The sequence below is a fragment of the Muntiacus reevesi genome, chromosome 12 (genome assembly GCF_963930625.1).
Source record: "Muntiacus reevesi chromosome 12, mMunRee1.1, whole genome shotgun sequence".
Lineage (NCBI taxonomy): Eukaryota > Metazoa > Chordata > Mammalia > Artiodactyla > Cervidae > Muntiacus > Muntiacus reevesi.
In genome coordinates this window covers 78837299-78844688 of record NC_089260.1, presented here as the reverse complement: position 1 = coordinate 78844688, position 7390 = coordinate 78837299, and positions in this window count along the sequence as shown.

Sequence of the window (7390 nt, the reverse complement as noted above, 5' to 3'; positions counted from 1 at the left end):
ATAAGTACGTGAGAGGAGCCCTGAGTTTGCTGCCTCAAGTGGAATGGACGCCGAGATGCCCTGACCCGAAATAAGGCTGGATTTCCCTGCAGTGACTTGAGTGCAGGGTCGTCTTTCATCTCACAAGATGAAGGGATGTCTGAATCTCCTGTGGAGACCCTAGAGAATACCCTAGTTCCCCGCCTCATCTCGACAGCAGACCTCACCTCCCTTTGACAGCATGAGCGGAACGCATAGTTCAATGCTTCAAAAGTAGAAGATGTAAGTGTAGCAGTAGCTAACACCTCCATATTGGCATATACTTACTACTGCCTTATGTGATAGGAACATTGAAGTTATACTCTCTTAACAACTTCAAGTATTTAATTCAGTGCTGTTAACTATAATTACCATGCTATGCATTAGTTGCCCAGAACTTATTCATCTTATACCTTGAAGTTCGTATTCTTTGACCAGTACCTCCCCATTACTCCCATCCTCCTCCTGGGCTCTGGTAGCCATTCTTCTACTCTCTGTCACTATGTTCAACTTTTTGAAAAGCTGCATGTAAGTCGGGCTTCCTTGGTGGCTCAGCAGTAAAGAATCTGCCTGTAATGCAGGAGATATGGTTTTGACCCCTGGGTGGGGAAGATCCCCTGGAGAAGGGAATGGCAACCCAATTCAGTATTCTTTCCTGGGAAATCCCATGGACAGAGGAGCCTGGCAAAGGGTTGCAAAGAATTGGACATGACTTAGTAACTAAACAACAACAACATGTAAATGAGATCACCCCATATTTCCTTATTGTGTGACTTGTTTCACTGAGTATAACACCGTCTAGATCCATCCATATTGTTGCAAATGGCAAGATTTTTTTACTTGACTGAGTAATATTCCATTGTGTATGTCTATGTGTATGTGTGTGTGTGTGTGTGTGTGTGTGTGTGTATGTTTGTGTATATATATATATGTGTGTGTGTATATATATCCCCTACCTGTTTATCCACTTGTCTGCTGACAGACAACCAGGCTCTTTCTGTGTGTTGACCATTGTGAGCGATGCTGTGGTGAGCATGTGGGGACAGACACCCATGAGTCAGGGCATGTATGAGACCACCCATGAGTCAGGCCTGTAGGTGGTCTCTAGAAGTGAGAGTAATCTTCCGTCTCAGGAGGAACACTGAGAAACTAAATTCTGCCGATGATCTGAGTAGGCCTGGAAGCAGATTCCCCCTCAGAGTGTTCCACAAGAGCCCAGCCAATACCACCTTGATTTTGGCACTGTGAGCCCTTGAGTAGAGAACCCAGCTGAGCTTCCTTGAGCTGTGAGATAATAAATGGGTGCTATTTTAAGCTGCTAAGGTTGTGATAATTTGTTATGACAGCAATGAAAAACTAGTACATGCAGTAGTTATCTATCACTGAATGATTAGGGACCCTGAAAGCTTTGGAACAAGTATGCTTTTCTCCAACCCAAGAATCAGGCCCACTTTGAGAGATCTGGCTTCTCTTGACTTCCCAGAGACAACAATCTGATGCTTTCAACTATGGTTAGAATACAATTTTCAATTCCCCTGGTGTTAGAAATTTAAATTAACCAAAATAATAGAGGTTGTTCTATATCTTTTTTCAGGTTGTGGGGGAAATATTTGAGAGAGATTGTCCCCTTTGCATAAACTAGGCTATGTCTAACTAATAGTTTGATTTTCTATTAAGCATCAGGGAAGTGAGAAATGGTGGTTTTCAAAGAATTAGTAAATGCCACCAAAACTAAAGGTCAAACTAAGTTGACATTAAAAACAGTATTTCCAGTGGGGCAGTGTGGGGTACTTGAAAGAACAGTTCCAACAAGTCCCTACAATGCCTATTCTCTGAACTTGTTATAATTGTTAATGGAATCCAGTAAAACTCTGTCCATCCCCGGCCTTTCCATTTGTGACATATATTAGCCACAAGTCTGTTTTCACAGACAAAGTGCCCTTGGCGACCAACGTGGAGAAGAACCGTGTGGCTGATTCCACATTGCAGATGTTGCATTCATCCATGCAGGCTTCTCAGGGCCCCTGGCACTGACAGCATTCAGGATCACTGTGAACTCAACACTGATTTATCCCCTCATGTCGCTTTGGAGGACAGAGGAATAAAGGAGCATGGACACAGGGCAGATTACAGCTGAGCTGAGTTTGCACAGGAAACTCAAGCTTGAATTAAGGACCTGGTATCCAGGCTCTGGTCTATAATGTCGCAAAGAGTAGGACACAACTGAAGTGACTTGGCACGAATTCATCCTTAGATATGGTTTTAACCACTTTGATGCTCAATTTCCCCATCTGTGAAATAATGAGGAGATACCCCACACCCAAGGGCAAAGGTGAAGCCCAGCAAGATGGTAGGAAGGGTGAAATTGCATTTAGAATCAAACCCATACCCACCAGAGATGCTTAGAGGGCTCAAGGGCCCAGAGACCCTACAGAGACTGAGACAGAGCTGAGTTTCAGCGCCTCCTGAGGAGGCACAGGTCAGCAGTGGGCTGCTGCATGGGCAGGGGCTCTGGGTGCAGCAGACCTGGGTGTGGCATAAATCCTCTTGGAGGAGATTGCCATTAGCCCCACCACAGAACTGCCAGAACTCATACAGGGCTGGGAAAACAGACTCTGGGAGGGCACAAACAGAATCTTGTATGCACCAGGACCCAGGAGAAAGGAGCAGTGACCCCACAAGAGACTGACCCAGACTTGTCCATGAGGGTCCAGGAGTCTTTGGCAGAGGCATGCATCAGTGTGGCCTGGTGCAGGGTTGGGGACACTGAGTGTAGCAGTGCATGCACGGGACCTTTTGAAGGAGGTCGCCATTATCTTCATTAGCTCCACCATAGTTTGGCCCCAGGTCAAATAACATGGAGGGAACACAACCCCACATATCAACAAAAATTGGATTAAAGATTTATTGAGCATGGCCCTGCCCAACAGAATAAGACCCAGTTTCCCCCTCAGTCAGTCTCTCCCATCAGGAAGCTTCCATAAGTCTCTTATCCTTCTCCATCAGAGGCCAGACAGACTGAAAATCACAATCACAGAAAACTAACCTATCTGATCACATGGACCACAGCCATGTCTAACTCAACGAAACTATGAACCATGCTGTGGAGGGCCACCCAAGATGGATGGGTCATGGTGGAGAGTTCTGACAAAATGTGGTCCACTGGGGAAGGGAATAGCAAACCACTTCAATATACTTGCCTTGAAAAGAAGAGAAGCGAAAGGCAAAGGAGAAAAGGAAAGATACACCCATCTGAATGCAGAGTTCCAAAGAATAGCAAGGAGAGATAAGACAGCCTTCCTCAGTGATAAATGCGAAGAAATAGAGGAAAATAATAGAAGGGGAAAGACTAGAGATCTCTTCAAGAAAATTAGAGATATCAAGGGAATATTTCATGCAAAGATGGACAGAATAAAGGACAGAAATGGTGTGGACCTAACAGAAACAGATATGCAGATGACACCACCCTTATGGCAGAAAGTGAAGAGGAACTAAAAAGCCTCTTGATGAAAGTGAAAGGGGAGAGTGAAAAAGTTGGCTTAAAGCTCAACATTCAGAAAACTAAGATCATGGCATCTGGTCCCATCACTTCATGGAAAATAGATGGGGAAACAGTAGAAACAGTGTCAGACTTTATTTTTGGGAGCTCGAAAATCACTGCAGATGGTGATTGGAGCCATGAAATTAAAAGACGCTTACTCCTTGGAAGGAAAACTATGACCAACTTAGATAGATATTAAAAAGCAGAGACATTACTTTGTCAACAAAGGTCCATCTGGTCAAGGCTATGGTTTTTCCAGTGGTCATGTATGGATGTGAGAGTTGGACTGTGAAGAAAGCTGAGTGCCGAAAAATTGATGCTTTTGAACTGTGGTGTTGGAGAAGACTCTTGAGAGTCCCTTGGACTGCAAGGAGACCCAACCAGTCCATCGTGAAGGAGATCAGTCCTTGGTGTTCATTGGAAGGACTGATGCTGAAGCTGAAACTCCAATACTTTGGCCACCTGATTCGAAGAGTTGGCTCATTGGAAAATATCCTGATGCTGGGAGGGATTGGGGGCAGGAGGAGAAGGGGAAGACAGAGGATGAGATGGCTGGATGGCATCACCAACTCAATGGACATGAGTTTGAGTAAACTCTGGGAGTTGGTGATGGACAGGGAGGCCTGGTGTGCTGTGATTCATGGGGTTGCAAAGAGTCAGGCATGGCTGAGTGACTGAACTGAACTGAACTGAACTGAAGCAGAAGATATTAAGAAGAGGTGGCAAGAATACATGGAAGAACTATACCAGAAAGATCTTCACGACCCAGAAAATCGCAATAATGTGATCACTCACCTAGAGCCAGACATCCTGGAATGTGAAGTCAAGTGGGCCTTAGGAAGCATCACTATGAAAGAAGCTGGTGGATGTGATGGAATTCCAGCTGAGCTATTTCAAGTCCTCAAAGATGATGCTGTGAAGAGTTCTGCACTCAATATGCCAGCAAATCTGGAAAACTCAGCAGTGGCCACAGGACTGGAAAAGATCAGTTTTCATTCCAATCCCAAAGAAAGGCAGTGCCAAAGAATGCTCAAACTACTGCACAATTGCACTCATCTCACATGCTAGCAAAGTAATGCCCAAAATTTTTCACGTCAGGCTTCAACAGTACGTGAACCATGAACTTCCAGATGTTCAAGCTGCTTTTAGAAAAGGCCGAGGACCCAGAGATCAAATTGCCAACATCCATTGGATCATCAAAAAAGCGAGAGAGTTCCCGAAAAACATCTACTTCTCTTTCATTGACTACTTTGACTTTGACTGTGTGGATCACAACAAACTGTGAAAAATTCTTAAAAAGATGGGAATACCAGACCACCTGACCTGCCTCCTGAGATATCTGTATGCAGGTCAAGAAGCAACAGTTAGAACCGAACATGGAACAACTGACTGGTTCCAAATTGGTAAAGGAGTACGTCAAGGTTGTATATTGTCACCCTGCTTATTTAACTTATCTGTAGAGTCCATCATGAGAAATGCTGGACTGGATGAAGTCCAAGCTGGAATCAAGATTTCTGGGAGAAATATCAATAACCTCAGATATGCAGATGACACCAACCTTATGGCAGAAAGCAAAAGAACTAAAGAGCCTCTTGATGAAAGTGAAAGAGGAGAGTGGAAAAAGTTGGCTTAAAACTCAACATTCAGAAAACTAAGATCATGGCATCTGGTCCCATCACTTCATGGCAAATAGATGGGGAAACAGTGGAAATAGTCAGAGACTTTATTTTCAGGGGCTCAAAAATCACTGCAGATGGTGACTGAAGCCATGAAATTAAAAGATGCTTACTCCTTGAAAGAAAAGCTATGACCCACCTAGACAACATATTAAAAAGCAGAGACATTACTTTGCAAACAAAGGTCCATCTAGTCAAAGCTATGGTTTTTCCAGTAGTCATGTTTGGATGTGAGAGTGGACTATAAAGAAAGCTGAACACCGAAGAATTGATGCTTTTGAACTGCGGTGTTGGAGAAGACTCTTAAGAGTTCCTTGGACTGCAAGGAGATCCAACCAGTCCATCTTAAAGGAAATCAGTCCTGAATATTCATTGGAAGGACTGATGATGAAGCTGAAAGTCCAATACTTTGGCCATCTGATGTGAAGAAATGATTCATTTGAAAAGACTGGGAAAGATTGAAGGCAGGAGGAGAAGGGGACAACAGATGATGAGATGGTTGGATGGAATCACCAACTCAATGGACAAGAGTTTGAGTAAACTCGGGGAGTTGGTGATGGACAAGGAAGCCTGGCCTGCTGCAATACATGGGGTCACAAAGAGTCTAACACGACTGAGTGACTGAACTGAATTGAACTGAAAATAAGATAGTATTAGATTAAAAGTAAGATAATTGAAGAAAAGAACACTCCCCTACTTCATTGTTTTCTATTATTCTTACTTTTTAATTGTACATTTTACTTGTTACTCTTTTTCCCCCCATTTATTTTTATTAGTTGGAGGCTAATTACTTTATAATATTGTAGTGGGTTTTGCCATACGTTGATATGAATCAGTCATGGATTTACATGTATTCCCCATCCCGATCCCCCCTCCCACCTCCCTCTCCACCCACTCCCTCTGGGTCTTCCCAATGCACCAGCCCCGAGCACTTGTCTCATGCATCCACCCTGGGCTGGTGATCTGTTTCACCCTTGATAATACATGTTTCGATGCTCTTGTTTATTATTTAGTATCTATCTCCCTATCAACCAGAATGTAAGTTCTATTATGTCAGGAACTTTGCTTGTTTACTTTGGTTGGCCTAGAGGCAACAAGGCAATAATCTTCCCTGGTGACTCAGTTGATAAAGTGTTTGCCCAGAATGTGGGAGACCTAGGTTCGATCCCTGGGTCAGGAAGATCCAGTGGAGAAGGAAATGGCAACCCACTCCCATATTTTTGCCTGGAGAATTCCATGGGTGGGCCTGGTGGGCTACAGTCCACTGGGTCACAAAGTGTCGGACATGGCTAAGTGACTAACTTAGAGGCAACAAGAGGCAGGAGGGCTTAGTGGTTAAGAGCAACGGCTCCAGAACCAGGTTTCTGAGGTTTCAATATGGACTGCTGTGTGAACCTGGGACAATTACTCAATTCCTCAATTCCTCAGTTTTCCTATATTTAAAATGACAGTAATAAAACTTTCCAAGGGAATTCTACTGCCTTTTTGGTGGGAATTTAAATTGATACAGCTACTATGGATAACAGTGTGGAGATTCCTTAAAAAACTAGGAATAAACTACCTTGCTTGCATGTATGCCAAGTTGCTTCAGTCATGTCCCACTTTTTGTGATCCTTGGACTGCATCCCACCAGGTTCCTCTGTCCATGGGATTCTCCAGGCAAGAATACTGGAGTAGGTTGCCGTGCCCTCCTCCAGGGGATCTCCCTGACCCAGGGACTGGACCTATGTTTCTTAAGTCTCCTGCATTGACAGGCAGGTTCTTTACCACTAGTGCCAGCTGGGAAGCCCCTAAAACTACCATATGACCCAGCAATCCCACTACTGGGCAAACTCTGAGAAAACCACAAATCTAAAAGACATATATACACTAATGTTCATTGCAGCACTATTTACAATAGCAAGGATGTGGAAGCAAGCTAGATATTCATTGACAAGTGAATGGATAAAGAATATATAGCACATTTATACAATAGAATACTACTCAGCCATAAAAAGGAAAGAATTTTAGTCAGTTGTAGTGAGATGGATGAACCTAGAACCTGTTATACAGAGTGAAGTATAACTTCACTTATTTTTCTGACTGATGAGAAAAGAGAAAAATAAATATCATATATTAACTCATGTATATGGAATCAAGAAAAATATACTGATGA